Source organism: Furipterus horrens, unplaced genomic scaffold (genome assembly GCF_987537825.1).
Source record: "Furipterus horrens unplaced genomic scaffold, mFurHor1.1.pri manual_scaffold_11, whole genome shotgun sequence".
Lineage (NCBI taxonomy): Eukaryota > Metazoa > Chordata > Mammalia > Chiroptera > Furipteridae > Furipterus > Furipterus horrens.
The window spans coordinates 96,180,207-96,194,929 of NW_028327181.1; the positions used below are offsets into that span (position 1 = coordinate 96,180,207).

At 55.5% G+C, this 14,723-nt stretch overlaps 1 long non-coding RNA gene across 1 annotated transcript; it reads right to left on the bottom strand.

Moving 5' to 3' along the window:
• Positions 1-1,743: 1,743 nt before the first annotated feature.
• LOC149998892 (uncharacterized) lies at positions 1,744-3,809 on the bottom strand. The gene is made up of 3 exons (XR_016514146.1): positions 3,685-3,809; positions 2,869-3,026; positions 1,744-2,194 (listed from the first exon to the last, which is right to left on the bottom strand). It is a non-coding gene; the product is annotated as an uncharacterized LOC149998892 (long non-coding RNA).
• Positions 3,810-14,723: the final 10,914 nt, after the last annotated feature.

Sequence of the window (14,723 nt, forward strand, 5' to 3'; positions counted from 1 at the left end):
TTATACCTATTTTTTGGTCAGATTGGCATAAAAACCCATATTTTTTGGTGTGCCACAGAATTTTAGCAATTACTTTATGTGCGCCCTGAGATGACAAAGGCTGAACCTGGCTGTCCCAGGGGCTCAGTGCTGGAGGAGACCTTAGTCCTTAGTATCACTGTCACTTAACACCCAGGCAAAGCTGGGCGCCAGGTGTCCCTCAGCCAGGCAATGGGGACAGGGGTTCTAAGCTGTTTTGTGGCACCCCATTCAGGGCTCGGCCCCTCCGCCTCTGAGCAGCTGGGAGGACTGTTCTCTGAGCTGGCTTCCCCTGCTAACGGCTCTGCTCCATCACCCGGAGTGGCAGAGTCATGGCGCTGCCAGGACCCCTCTCTGCCTGCTTTAGGAGCAGAGCCACCATGGGAGAGGACAGAAGCTGCCATCCTCTCTCCAAGGTGGAGGGGGTGGAGGTAGGACCCACCCCGCTCAGCTCTCCACCCGGAGGGAACCAGCCTTCAGCTCCCCCTGCTCCTGAGGACAGGGAGATGGACTCAGGTCACAAGGACAGCAGGGAAGAGAGGCAACAGAGAACGAACGCCTGGCAGGTGATGCTGGGCCCTTGGGGGCCGGAGGCAAGGGTGACAGGAAGTGGGCACAGTGCCAGGGAAGCTTGGCATCGTGCTGGAGCAGAAGGGCGGAAGGGGAAGCGGCGTTCCAGGCGGTTGGGCATGTCACATAATTACAGGAGAAGAATTAGGCCAGAAGCCTGGCTCTCTCTGCCTCTGTCTGAGTGATCATCGCCCTTATTATAAAGCAACTAATTATTAGCCTGGCTCATTAGCAATTATAAATCTCTAACTCCAGAACTTCATTAAAAAAATGACAAGTTAGCACTTATTTTCCCCACTGCCTGGATCAGACCCAGTGTTAACACACCCCGTTTCCATGGTTCTTAGGAGTGAGCAGCTGGGCCTCAGGGACAGGGGACGGGGTCCCTGCTTTGCTTCCTGGGTGTCCCCGCATGGCTGGAATCACACGCCCTACGGTGTGAAAAGTACAGAAACAGTGGTGACCTCTCCTTCTGCTCTTCGGTAAAAATAGAAACAACACATTTATTGAGCATTACTGAGTGCCAGGTGCTTGGTGAGCCTGACCCCATTCCAACTCCTCCATAACCACATTGATCTGATATCGTTAATCTCCATATTACTGATGCAGAACCCGAGGTTACGACACCTGTCATGCCTGTCATGATGTCACCCAGGTTGGCTTGACCCAAAGCGCATTCCCTTAACCACTACATCATGTTCAACCACCACTGTCCATGGTGGAGAGGCTGGCTCTGAGGAAGGAAGACCCCTGGGTCGGTGATGACCAGGACCCCCTACATTCAAATGCTCCCCAAGACTTGCCTGTCAAGGGAAAGGGAGCCCATTGGATCCTGGGGTGTCTTATCAGCACATGGTGCATAGGTGGGCAGGTGAATGGATGAATCCTTCCCAATGTCTAGTACTGCCATTGGTTCGTTACCCTACAGCTAACTCTCCGGCACCCTTCCCAGGCCCCGCGACTTCCCCCAGTGCAAAACAAGGAGGATGCATTAGCCAGTTTTTTCAGCCTTGATGCTGCATTGGACGTTCCGGTAAAGAACGTCTAGTCATCATAGAGAGCAAATCCAAATTACTCACAGTCTGGGGTCCGCCGCCCTAGTGGGGCACTAGCACTGTAGAATGCCCAGACCACAAAATGTAAAGAAATGAATAATTTACATGACTTTGTTTATTGGAACCTGTGAAATTAGGAGGAGGTGGTGGGGAGAAGGGAAGGTAGTTGTAGCATGGAAGGAGAGGTGTTAGTCACTCTTGCCATCGGTCATGGGTTCAAATACCAGGTCTCTTAAGTTACAAGGACTCAGAAAAGGGAGAACAAATACGAGGAAGTGCCATCGGGATGTGATGAGGAGCCCAGAGGATGTGTTGTGGAGGAAGCTGGTTCGTAGGAAGGCTTCTTGAAGAAGGGGATCCTTCTAAGTCTGGGCCAGGTGAGCACCAGGCCAGCCAGACAGGGCGTGTGTCCAAACACCAATCCACAAGGCTCAGTGAAAGTCACTGGAATGTCACCAAGGGGGAATCCCAGGGAGGGCGGGAGGAATGCTTGGACAAGGATCTTGGGGAGGGTGGACACAGCTGAGCAGCAGCAGTCATGAGACTTCTCTCTGTGGATGGGGTGGGTTACCAGCAAGACTTCGCATCCCTGAGGGGCGGGTAAGCCTGGGGTCAGAGGCAAATTGCCAAAAACTAGTCCCGATGTGGGCTGACACTCGTGGAGAACTTTTTACATGGCTCTCAAAGTTATTGTCTTTGACTTTCACGACAGCCCGAATATCACCCCCTTGTGGAGGTGGGGAAACTGAGTCATGGAACAGGTGTCACGCAGCACTAGATAGGGGTCAGACTATATCATGAGAAGTGACAACCTGAGTGAAGAGCGGGGTCCCATCCTTATACCGTTTTCCCCTAAGGCACAGAGTGATAAGGTAACTGCCCCAAGCCACAGGGCCAGGGCTCCCTTTGTGCTGACCCCAACTGTGGAGCCCCTCTGTCTAAGGCCATTTCCTCTCGATGGTGACCCATACTGGGCTCAAAGGGTGTGGCTGGCCCTGAGAGGCTTGGGGTCTGATAGAAGACGCCCTACTGCCCAGAGACCCCGAATTCCATCAGAAGACTCCCGGCTTCCCAGAGACCACAGCCTCTTGCCCTACCCCTATCGGACCCCCAGCCCTTCCCCGGCCCTGTGGCCAGGTGGGCCTCACTGGAGAAAAACCAGCCAGTATTCCCTGCCTCTGGCTGGCCTCGGCTCTGTCCCCCGGGGCTCCTCCCGGAAGTTCACCTGTGGCTGAAGGCAGCGAGCCCCCTAGAGATGGCAGGTCGGCCCCTCCCAGGCACCCTTGCAGCCGAGCGGGGCTTAGGAAGCCGCAGCAGGTGATGCCTTCCTGCCCGGTAACAGCCCCTCGCAGCAAACTGACAGGTAATTGGCCCCTAAATCCCCTGGGAGACACGGGGAGGATGAGGAAAAATTACGGCTGTGGAAGTGAGTCTTAAAAATTATATCACCTTTGCTGACAGCATAATTACTCCTTTTCCTTGAGATTTAGTGCAGATCTCCTATCCTGAAGCAGTTAAGGGGTATTTTAAGGCCTATTCCTTTTTTCACCCTCTTTTTCTCCTTGGCCTACGGAGGCTGGGTTCCCAGGGCCGGCTTCCCCAGGAACCAAACTGTCCTGGGCTGCGGATGGTGCAGAGAGACCAGGAGAAAGGGGGCCTTGAGGGCCTTGACCCAGGACCCACTGTTCAGGCCCTTCTGGGGCAGGAAGCCATGTCATCCGAAATGACTCCTGGCTACCTGTCTGAATGCCCCTCGGCTTCAGGGGGCCTCCCCTCACTGGCACAGCCGGGGCCCACCCGTAGCCCCTTGGGCTACTGCAGAACCCCCCTGCACCTCTGGGCTCAAAAGGGATCTCTGCAAGTCCCGGGGGGCACTCCTCTCCTCCAGGAGCCAATCAGCCCAAGAGCGGGGGATCACTGGGGAAGCAGCCCAATCCTGGGCCCCCACGGGATGAACCCCAAGTGCCTGCAGCCGTAACCCACTCACTACAGCACCCCTTTATTAGCTTTCCTCCCCCATGTTCCTCTCCCGCCTCCTCACCTTCCTCCCGAGCTCAGCCCCCAGGTAAGCTGCCTGCATCCGAGTTTCATCTCAGTGTCTGCTTTGGGGGGAAGCCCAGACTGGGAGCTCCCTCCCCCGTGCCTTGACCCGAGTGTCATGTGAGCACCGACCTCTGCGTGGCAGTGGCTGTTCTCTGGATGAAGAGGGATGGGTTGGATAGCCCAGGGGCTCCCGTCCCTTCAGCTGCCTAGTTCCAGAGAGGCAGGCCCAGCGCTCTTCCCCACGCCCTCAACGAGGTGTCGGCAGCTCTAACCCCAGCCGCAGGGAGAACACCCCAAGTTCTGTTCACACGCAGGGCAAAAGGCTGCACCAGGCCCTGCCAGCGTCCTCGGCACTTCATGTGCTGTCTGACAGTCTGCTTCGATGCAGAGGCGTGTGAACGCTGGGGAGCTGGGAGCACACCCCAAATTCGTGTCTGGGGGCGCGGTTTACCCTAGCACACAATGGCCACATCAATTCCTCATGACTGCCTCAGTGGCTGGTGACAGGTAAGTGAATGAGTCGGCCCCGAGCTATAGGACACACAGCCCAAGGAAAGACAGAACTTCAAGGACTGAAAGCCCCCAGCCCCCACCCCGCCTCCCTTCTTGCACCCCAGGTGGAAGAGTCAGAGTCTCTTTCCAGACGGGGGTGGGCGGGGGTGGAGACGGCCGTTTTTCTGGCATTGAACTGCGGGCTTTTCCTTTGCCTTGCAGTTTTCAGGGCGTGAGCAGCCTGGGCGAGCAGTGTGCAGGGCGAACCTGGAGGCCTTCTGATGTTGCTCAGGGAGGAGCCCAGGGAGCCGGTCTGCAGAGGGCAGGGCCCCCTGTGGGGCCGAGCAGGAGGAGCTGGGCACCGGCTTTGTTTGCCTATCACTGGAGCCTCAGGGAGCTGTGGGAACAGGAAGCTGCAGCTGGGTCTGGAGCCACAGCTAAAGGACTGAGGTCCGTGCTTCCAGTAGCGCTGGGGATTCCAGGCATGGGCCTCCCGGGGCCAGCCGGACTCCCTCGCCCCACCTGCCCTCCGGCCCGTGTCCCCCATGTGTGCTCAGGGCTCGCATCCCCCCGCCCCCAGCCTCTCTTCACCGCCATCAGCTGCAGTTTAATGGTCCTGTCAGATGCAGCCACCTTACAGAGCTGTAATGAGCTTTCAGGAGGCGAGGTGTTCCCGGGAACAAAGTGTCCCCCGTGCCTAATCACAGCTGCTTCTACGGAGGAGACCTCGTGCCACATGGGCCTCTGTGTTCCGGGGCCTCCGTGGTCAGAAGACAGTGAGGTGGGTCTGGGGTCCGTGTGGGTGCCTGGGAAGGCCAAACCTCCTTGCCCGACAGAGGGACGGGGCTTGGAGGAGATGGGAGGGGGGACAAGATGGACGGAGGAAGCCGGCAGTAGGGGGGACAAAGTGACTGATGAAAACGGATGCCGTTGTGTGGGCCAAAGGACTGCCTGACCAGGAAGTTGCAGAGCTTCGAACCCTCCAAAACCCCAGGTTGGAGGAGGAGGAGGGTAGCTTTGGTTTATTGGGTGAGAATCAAGACGGGGGCTACCTGCCATGTGGCCTGGGACAGGGAGCACATGCATGGGACAGAAGCCAAGTCAGACCCATGGAAGTGGATTCCAGAGCTGGAGGGCACAGTGGGGACATGGCCAAGACCTCCCTTGGGAGGGAAGGGGACCAGGCCAGTTTCTCTAGGTGTCTAAGGACAGGGAGACTCTGCTTGACGTCTGCTTATTTGTTTACTCTGCTTGGCCCCTAGCAGACCCTCAGATGATGTTGACTCATTCCCGTTCCTCCCTGAAATGTAGTGGCTTTCTCAGGAGAATGTCCATGAACCTGAAGTGGGCTGGGGAGGAGCGGGGTGCTGGCCCTGGGGCCCTACCCTCAGAGGACCAGCTGCCTGGGGTTCACAGCCTCTCAGCTCAGGGCTGCAGAGCGGGCCCAGCACACAACACAAGCCTCAGAGGGAAGGTCTGTTAGGGTCCCGGCTAACGGGGGATCTCAATGCCAACTGCACAGCCGTGTTCAAATTAGGACCTGCTCAGTCATTAAACTTGTCCCATGACCCAAGGAAAGCCGAGCTCTGGTCAGTGTGGAAGCCACCCCCGGGGCCTGGCGTTTCTCCCTCCAGTCTCAGGAGGGTCAAAGGAAAGGCCGGAGAACTCGCCCACCCACTCCAGGACGTGTGACTCACGCGGCCTCCTCCCCGCTTTCTTCCTTCCCCAGCTTCTCTGCCAGGTCGCCAAATCCCACGATGTGCCGCCCCCACGGGTTACCTTGGGCAGGTTATTTAACATTTTTACGCCTCTGTTTTCTCAACTGTACAATGAGGCAATAACACTGCCTGCTCCCTAGAGCGACGGGGCGAATGAAATGATGGCGCTTTACGTAAAGCGCGTGGGATAATGCGTGAGCACAGAGGGGGAGAGCTGTACGCAAGGCGTGTGACGGTTCAGCCCCACCGGCCCCTCCCAGAGCACCGCTGCCCTCGAGGTGGGGACGAAAGGGTCTGTTGTCACCTGTGACTTACTATGGGGCACAGGCTGGGCCTTAGCAAGAGGTGGGCATAAAAGAGCTTCCCGTTCTTTGGAGGCAGAGAGAGGATCGATGTATTTTTTATTATTTTCGCTGTAGCAGAAAATGCAGGAGGGCGTAGGAGCCGAACTCAGCCTAGCATTCTGGCCTCCGTGCAGGCAAAGCACCCTTCCTTCCCTCCTCCATACAAATACATTTTTTCTTTGTGTTGTGGATTTGGAAGAACTTTCCTCTGAATCCATCAGGATTCTGATTGCAAGAAACAGAAACCTATGCTAAGGGAATGTTCTGGAAGGCTACTGGGGCTCCTAGTGTCAACGGGAGGATGAAGAGATGATAGCTTGGAAAGTAGAGAGCAAGGGGTGTTCTAGAAGCTGGGCAGCAGAACCTATCTAGTTGTGACACCCTGGCCACCATGGTCACTGGACGTGGTCATTGGCCCAACAGATTACTGCAAACAAATTCTAACACCCCAGTGTCTTCTTACTCCACACGCCAAAGTCAAAGCTGGAATGTATTACTTGCCAATCTAAGTCACCTGACTGAGCCCTGGCTGTTGAAATTGGCCAACCTGGGTCACCTGGCTGGGCCCTTACTATCGGGATTGGCCATGTTGGGTACCTGACTGGATCCTGGCTGTCAGGATTAGCTAAGCCTAGTCACCTGGCTGGGTGCTGACTCTTGGCCCTGGTTCTCAGGGGGATGGAGAGGGGAGTCCCTCCTTTGGACAGAGGAGTGAATGGAGTGAAGCTGTCTCTTGCAACTGTTCCCACACTGGGGGGCTACCCCAGGTACACGAAGTCCGCTGCCCGTCCTTACAGCGTTTTCCCTTACCTCCTCCCCAGTTCACTCGCTGGTCTGGTCAAGGTCAGTGCTGAATTCGCAACTTCCCTGAGTCCTTCACTTTAGGGCAGACAAATTAGACACCTCCCTAGGGTGAGAGGATGACAAGGATGGGCTCTATTACAGAACAATATTCTGAAGGAGAAAAGAGCCATTTGGATGTAAAGATGGAGCCAGTGAATTTGGCTTGTCTCTTTGCATCGGGGGCAAGATTGATTCTATTCATAAATACTCCCCGTGATCTTGAGCTCCAACGCGGGCTGCCGACGGCTGCTAATGAGTTTCTTTGACCTTCCCACTACACATCACCACCACTGCCACCACCCTACCCAGACCCTGCCCCTTCCTTTCCTACTTTATCAAGTTGATGTATTTCACAGAGGAAATCCTAGGGAAAGTGACCTTGAGAGCCAAGGCCAAAGTCCTTGAACTTGGCAGGGGCCTCAGCATCCCCAGACCGTACCCAGCCCTTTTAAACAACTTTCTATTTCTCATTGAACCACATACTGGGGCCCCTTCCCTGCGGCCTTGGTCAGGGCCCCTGCACACTGAGCACTGAGCCATCCTCTGAGACCTCAGGCCTCTATCTCCTGCACCATAATGGAAACCTGCATCTCCCCACTGCAGCCCAACCCCCTCCCAGCCTGTCCTGTCCCCATTGACTGATGAGAATAATTGGTGCCCATCCTCCGTGGACCCTCTCCATGTGGATCTGTAGACAGTGGATTTCAAATTGATTTAAAGCCTGTGTCATGCTGGCTTAAAGAAAAATCCCCATAGAAATTAACCAGTTTAACGTTTGGGGGATGCTCAGCAGAACATGTGCTGTGTAATTACAGAGGAGGCCCTTTTCTCCGGGAGGAGAGAGGGGACAGAGGTGCGGAGGAAGTTTGGGCCCCCTGCCCAGAAAAGCCAGAGCCAATGCTCCCAGACACCTGGGCGTCACTGCCGGTGGCCTTGAATCCACCTCTTCTGAAACGGGGTGAAGCCGGCCTAATGGATGATATGCTCTTTTGCTCACTCACGCCTTCATCCATCAAACCAGACGCACGCCTGGCACATGCTTCAGCCTGGGCCCTCGTCATCTGTTGCCTGAATTGTCTTTCCAGCTGCCTAAATGATCTTCCCGGGTCCAGCCTCTCCCTCCTTCAATCCCCCACCCCCCACACTGCCTGCCACAGGGTAGTCTTCTCCAACACGGAGCTAAACGAGTCACCCTCCTGAAGAAAGCCCAGCAATGGCCCCACGTTGCCTGCAGGAAGCCAGGTCCTGGCTCCCAAGTGGAGAGGGGCTCCCCCTCCCAGCTGGTACCGAGATTCCTGGCGCTGTCCTGCGCTCTCCACGGACACTGGTGTTTCACACGACCTCACATGCTCGTCCCTCTGCCTGGAATGCCCACTCGCTGCAGAGCGGCTGCCCAATTTCTCCCTAAACCCTACCGGGGCCACCGCTTTTCTGGGGCCTCCTTCAAGAGGGGGATCATTGTTCCCTCTTCCACCTGATTTATATACCTTCCTATAGATTCAGTCCACTGGCAACTGGTTCCTGTTAACTTGTGTGTAAGGGCTACACAGTAGGCCTTGGATAAGCAAGGCGTGACGGTGGCAAGGCCCAGCCCCACACCAGGCCTGGCTCCTGGCCTGTCAGCCATGGATGGAGATCCACAGACACAGCCCTGCCCAGAGGGTTTTGAGAGGAGATGAACCTAGATTATCCGGGTGGGCCGTAAATGCCTTCACAGGTGTCCTAAGAGGAAGGCAGAAGGAGCGCTGATGCCACAGGGAAGTGGGGGAGGCAGAAAGGGGGGCGATGTGACCACAGCTGAGAAAGGCAGCAGCCCCAGAAGCTGTAAGAGGCAGGGACAGCTGTTCCTTAGAGCCCCCCCCCCAGGGAGCCAGGTCCCGCCAGCACCGGATTGCAGACTCCGGCTCCTAGAACTGGGAGAGAATCCATTTTTGTTTTTAGCCACTGAGTTTCTGATCATTGATCACAGGACATGAGTACAGGGAGTCACAGAGATGGGTACTACCCCTGGGTACAGGCCTACTGCCTTTCTCTCTGCATCTTTCCAAGCCAGAGGCAGGGCTTTGCCCGTTCCCGCCCCAGAGGAGGTTCCCAGAGGGCAGGAAGTGGGTGCTGCTGGACTTGCTAGCCCCAGCTTTGACTGAGGTTGACAGAGTGACTATGGGCATCTTGAGGCCCCATCCACAGGAAGTGGCTGGAATTTCAGAGCTGCTTCCTTTTCAAGGCGAAGGTTCTCGTGCAGGAAAAAAAAAAAATCTCAAAGTTTTCTGAGGCCAGAGAATGTCGTGACCCCTTCCCTTGGAGAGATCTCTTAGCCACGTTCACCTCCGAAGCAGCCAAACGAATGGAGCCGTGCACCTGGGGGCCTTGTTAAAAGGCAGGCCCTGATTCAGTGGGCCCGGGCGGGGCCTGAGAGCCTGCGTTTCTAACCAGTTCAGGGGGCGCAGGCTGCTGGCTCGTGCTTAGCAGTGCAAGGCTGCGCACTGTGGGCCCTGGGAGAGACTCTAAAATCACCTGCTTCCACAGCCCCGTGACAGAGAGGAAGAAGATGAGGCCGAGAAAGGGCGGCAGCCTGCCCAAGCTTACAGAGCGGGCATCAGCGTTTGAGGCCAGCCTAAGCAATGGGCCCTGGCTTGTTAAGGCGCAAAAGAGGATGGCGGACCTCTCTTGGGGGGAAGAAGCCCCGGCTCCGTTCCTGCTCCTCACCCTGGCCCAGGTTATAAGACAAACGTCAGCTGCCAGGCTGATCGATAGGCCTGCTCATCTGTGAGGTTTGAGGCGCTCTCCACAGATGTAATCAGGGCTCCGGAGACGTCCTGGCAGCAGACATGTGGGGCGGGAGCACAGTAATACATTTAATCAAGGAACAGATGGGGAGCCGATAGAGTGTGCAGAAAAATCAGGTTTCTGTGATAACATTCTCTTCCCCGCTCAGCCCCCGCATCCCGTGGCTTCTCCAGCACGAACGCCCAGCGCTAGCGCCAGCCCTGCCCTTTCCAGAAAGGTTTGGCCAGGAACCTCGGGGCCTGTGAGATGCGGGGTGTGGGCGTGGGTGAGGCTGCTGCCTGCTGGGCCTGTCCCCGAGGGCTCCCTGGAGCCTTAGCTTCCTGCATGCGAGCCGGGCTGCGCTCTCCCAGCAGAGCCAGAGGAGGCTGAGCACTCAAGGCTCCACGCAGAAGTCTGAGATGCTGTCAGCTGCACACTCCCGGTCGCGTGCAGACAGGAAATTGAGCTCGTGTGTCTGCTTATCATCCCCTTGTCCACTGCCAAGTTCACAGACCCTCGGCCCCGGCTTCCTCCAGACGTATCTGGGGCCGAGGGAAAAACGTATCAAGGCCACAGCCATGGTTTCTGCACCGGAGACATGTGGCAGTGACTGAGGACATTTCTGATGATCATGACTCATGGAGGGCGGTGCTCCTGGCACCCAGTGGGTGGAGGCCAGGGTGCTGCTACACATCTTATAATGCACAGACCTGCCCCACAAGCGACTCCCCTCATGTTGTCAGTAGAGCCTGGCTGACCGGCCTCCAGGTGGGTTCTTCTGGCTTTTCCCGCGTACATGACATTTGGCCCTCAGGTTAGCACCTTGACCGCCTACCCGGTAACTCCCACCACAGCAGCACGCACATGCACACACGCACGTGCACACGTGCATTCCAAGCGCTGTGGTGTTAACTGGGTCATGATGGAGTTGGGGTTGGCCCGGGCAGGCTCCTTGCCTCTGCTCTCTGCGCTAACGCCCCTCACCTGCCAGGCCGCACGGGCAGCTGAGTCACTTAAGTAGAAGGTTGGCAGTGAGGACAAGAAGGTGTGGGATCCTTCCCCTCCTCTGCACAGGCCCATCTCTTATTTAGTCCTGGGGTATCCATGTTATAGGCAGGGGTGTGGTGGGGCCGGTGTCTCGGTCTCCTCCCCGCCCTCAATAATCCCCCTCTTCCAAGTGCCCACTGGCTTCGCTCTGCACTGGGCGTCTTCCTGCGCCAGGCCCGAGGCCAGAAGGCCCAGAGGAGTGAGGCGGGAGGGCCTGTGCAGTCCCGCTAAGGCCCGCAGCCAGGCTCTGTCCCTTCCTAACACCACTGGGATAGGAGAGCAGTCTCCCTGTCTTTGGAGTCACCACCCAGAGCTTGGGTGGCCTCCTGCAGCAGAAGCCATGAGACCGTGCTCCTCCCCTCTTATTCCGATCTTCCTGACAAGGCTCTGACATCCAGGTACTGTGTTATTACTGATAACTCAACCCCTCTCACTGACCGAACACGAGTATGTATCCCAGATGGTGAGTGCAGGGTGCTGAACACCCGTCCCTGAAACTTCTCGGTCGTCCTATGATGCCGTTTTCCCCATTTGACAAATGAAGACAGTGTCTCAGAGAGATTAAGTAACTTGTTCGGAGTCACACAGCCAGTCAGTAAGCAGCACACTGAGGACTTGGACCCTCGACTGACCGCCAAGCCCAGCCTCCTAGTAGCCCTGCTCCTATGGCCCCTTGTTCCTTGAAGGGGACTTCACACCTGGCAGCATGTTAGTTGGGTAGAGTCCCAGCCTGTCTCCGTGGTGCCAAGGAATCTGCCCTCTCACATTAGACCCGCGGGCCCCAGGATGAATTCCAGGGCCGATCCTTCAGAACAGTGACTGACCTCACGGCACTATCTGCTGTTTGTCCCAGCATGAGCTCTGCTTTCCTGGGGAGGGGGAGGAGGGGCACGAGGACGTGTCAGAGGACTGAGACACCCAGGGGAGATGGGGCGGCTGCGGAGAATGTCGGGGGCCGGCTTATGGGATGTTCCACTTGCTACCTCCAGGGCTGGAGGTCACCTGCGCCGGGCCATGCTCCAGCCTTCTCTCTGGATATTCAAGAGCTCTGATTTCCCACTTGAAAATTCCCCCTGCTGCCAACTCCCCAGGCCCCTGCCCTTCCCCTGACCCTGCAGGGGCAGCTGCTTTTGTCTGCTCTCCAAGTCCAGGAGGCCCAATCTCCTGTCTTCAAGAACAAATTTTTCCCTGGTCCCTACTTTCTGAGAATTCTCCCAACTGCCTCCTGCATATTTTTTTCCCTGTAACAATCGTTCCCTCTCATTGGAAACCCTTTCATCTCCCGTTTGAGCAGGGACTGAGGGCTTCTTCTAGGCCTCTGAGGTGTTGTTTCTGTTACCAATTAGAGTATAAAAGTACAGCTATTTATCAAAGATACACACAAAGCAACACACGGGCTGCACTCAACACGGGAAGCATGGGCCTGCAAACCCAGGTGCAGCTGCCTCTGACGTGCGCACGTGGTCAGGAGGCCGGAACGCGTTTCCCTTGGGGGGGGGGGGTCCCTGTAATCCCACAGGTGGGCGGTGTTCTATCCATTTCACATCGCAGGCGTGTGGAGGTGTCTCCTTTAAATTCCGTGAGTAAGTGAAGGCAGAATTAAGCCTCCAATGCTGTGTTCGATACGCTTCTGACCTAATACTGCAAGGCTCAGCTGAGCACTCAAACTGGACTTGGTGCCTTAGTTTCAATGTAGCCAGAAAGTTCTGTGAGCAGGTTCTAAAGAAATATTGTGGTTTACAGGATTACTACATATACTGTAGATTTATTTATTCCTCCCAACAGTATATCTTCTCCACGGTGAGGAAATGAAACAGATCATTGATCAGGAGGTGACTCTATTCGGTGGAAACCGCTAGAAGCCGGGTGGGTTGAGTTGCCACTTGGTCCCTTGGTGACACGAGGCAAAAGAATCTGCAAATCTTTTTAAAAGTTGTTCTATTGAAAAAGGAGTAGTAGGTTTGCTCTAAATTGTTAGAAAGAGGTATGAAGACCAGAGGGTATGATACAGAGAGATCTGATCAGATCACTGCGGGGGAGGAGGGAGGGGTGGTAGGAGGAGTTTGCCAAGGTGACAGGAAACAGTCTAGGACTGGGCTGGCTGAGAAGCTGAATGCCTCCAGAGTGCAAGGAATTGGGGCAAGAAGACTTGAAATATTAGGGCTCTTGGACAGGTGGGGGCTCTCTCTCTCTCTCTCTCTCTCTCTCTCTCTCTCTCTCTCTCTCTCTCTCTTGCCCTGGGGCTCTTCTTCCTCAAGGATTCGTAAACAATCATGCTGCAGCTGCCTGCGTTGCCCCAGGAATGGTATTTTGGATGGGAAGGAACTCGGGGCACAGCCTAGGATCAGGCTGGCCTGGCAGAGGGTGGCAGGTTTATTCTTTGGGTGCTCTAGAAGGGACGGGCTCTGAGGCAGAAGCCTGCCATTCTTCCAGAATTGTGTAGCTTTTGTATCTTATGCTGTTTTAGTTTGTAAACTAACCCTATAGAAATAAGATAACTAGAAACAGGGGAATGAAAGGAGAACCCAGGTGTTAAGAGTTTAGTTTTAATTGACAGGCTTAAGTGATTGAAGCTGTAACTAAAGAATTAAGAGTTTAGCTTTCATTGATAGGCCTAAGTGGCTAATGCATGTGGAAAGCTGTTATTCCAAAATTGTGAAGCTTCTGAATAAAGACTCCTTTCCTTTATCACCAAACCGTTGCCTCTGGAATTTTGCCTAGAGGGCGATGGCGGGCAGCAGGACCCCACGTGCTATTGGTAACAGGTAGAAACGGTGCAGAGACATTGGATTTCTGTTGGTGCCCAGTTAGCAGCAGAGGCAGCATCTCCGGCACCTACGATGTTTGAGGCACACGGGGCCTCTCTCCTCCTACCTGCTGTTTAAGCTTCTACCTGGGTCTACAGCTGAGCCCCATCCAGAACCTGCCAGGAGCATGTTGGAGAAAAGCCTTCACTCATCCCAAAGCAGGAGAGGCAAGGTTAATCCAAAGGAATCTGACATCAGCTGGGTTGTGTCCTCAATCAGGTCACGTGCTTCTCCCGGGCTCTGCCTGGTGCCTGGTGAGAACCTGGCGAGAACTCGGACTTGGCTTGACTTCCTGCCCCAGCCAGTCAACATGCTCCAGCCTGGAGGCCACCACACTCTTACCTCCTGGTGCCAGCTCTCCATTCCACCCAGGATGGGGTCTGCCAGCTGGGTAGGGACCTTGCTCGGCCCATCAGGCTCTCACCCACACAGAGTCTGAGGTTTGGATGTTGGGGGGAGGCCCTGACCTTGACCGCAGGAGCATTCTCCCATCCAGTCCAGCTGTTTTAGGATTCCTGGGCTTTAGGGCAGGGCTCTGCACACTTTTTCTGTTTAGATCTAGAGAGCGAACATTTTCAGCTTGTGGCCCAAAGCGGTTCTGCGGCATTGACTCAGCTCTGCCCTCGTAACACTCAAGCACCCACAGACATTATGTGAATGAATGAGAGTGGCTGTGTTCCAATAAAACTTTATTGACAAAAGCAGGCAGCAGCAGAGCTGGATTTAGCCTGTGGGCCAGGTGGAGTTGTCCACCTGCTTAGGCATCTTTGGGCCCCTGCTGATAAACGAGTCCCTCTGATCCCCAGTTGGGTCCATGATCTCAGATAGGACAGCGGGTAAAAGATCGGTACCACTGATTTTCAACCTGAGCCTTGAGAATTACTCATCAACCTTGTAAATCTTCCCCGGGCACCGTTGCCTTGATTACCCCCATTTCACAGATGAGGAAACGGAGACTTAGGCTCAGCACCTTGCCCGAAATTCATGCTGGTGGTGATGTTGGGGTTGGAGCCACATCTA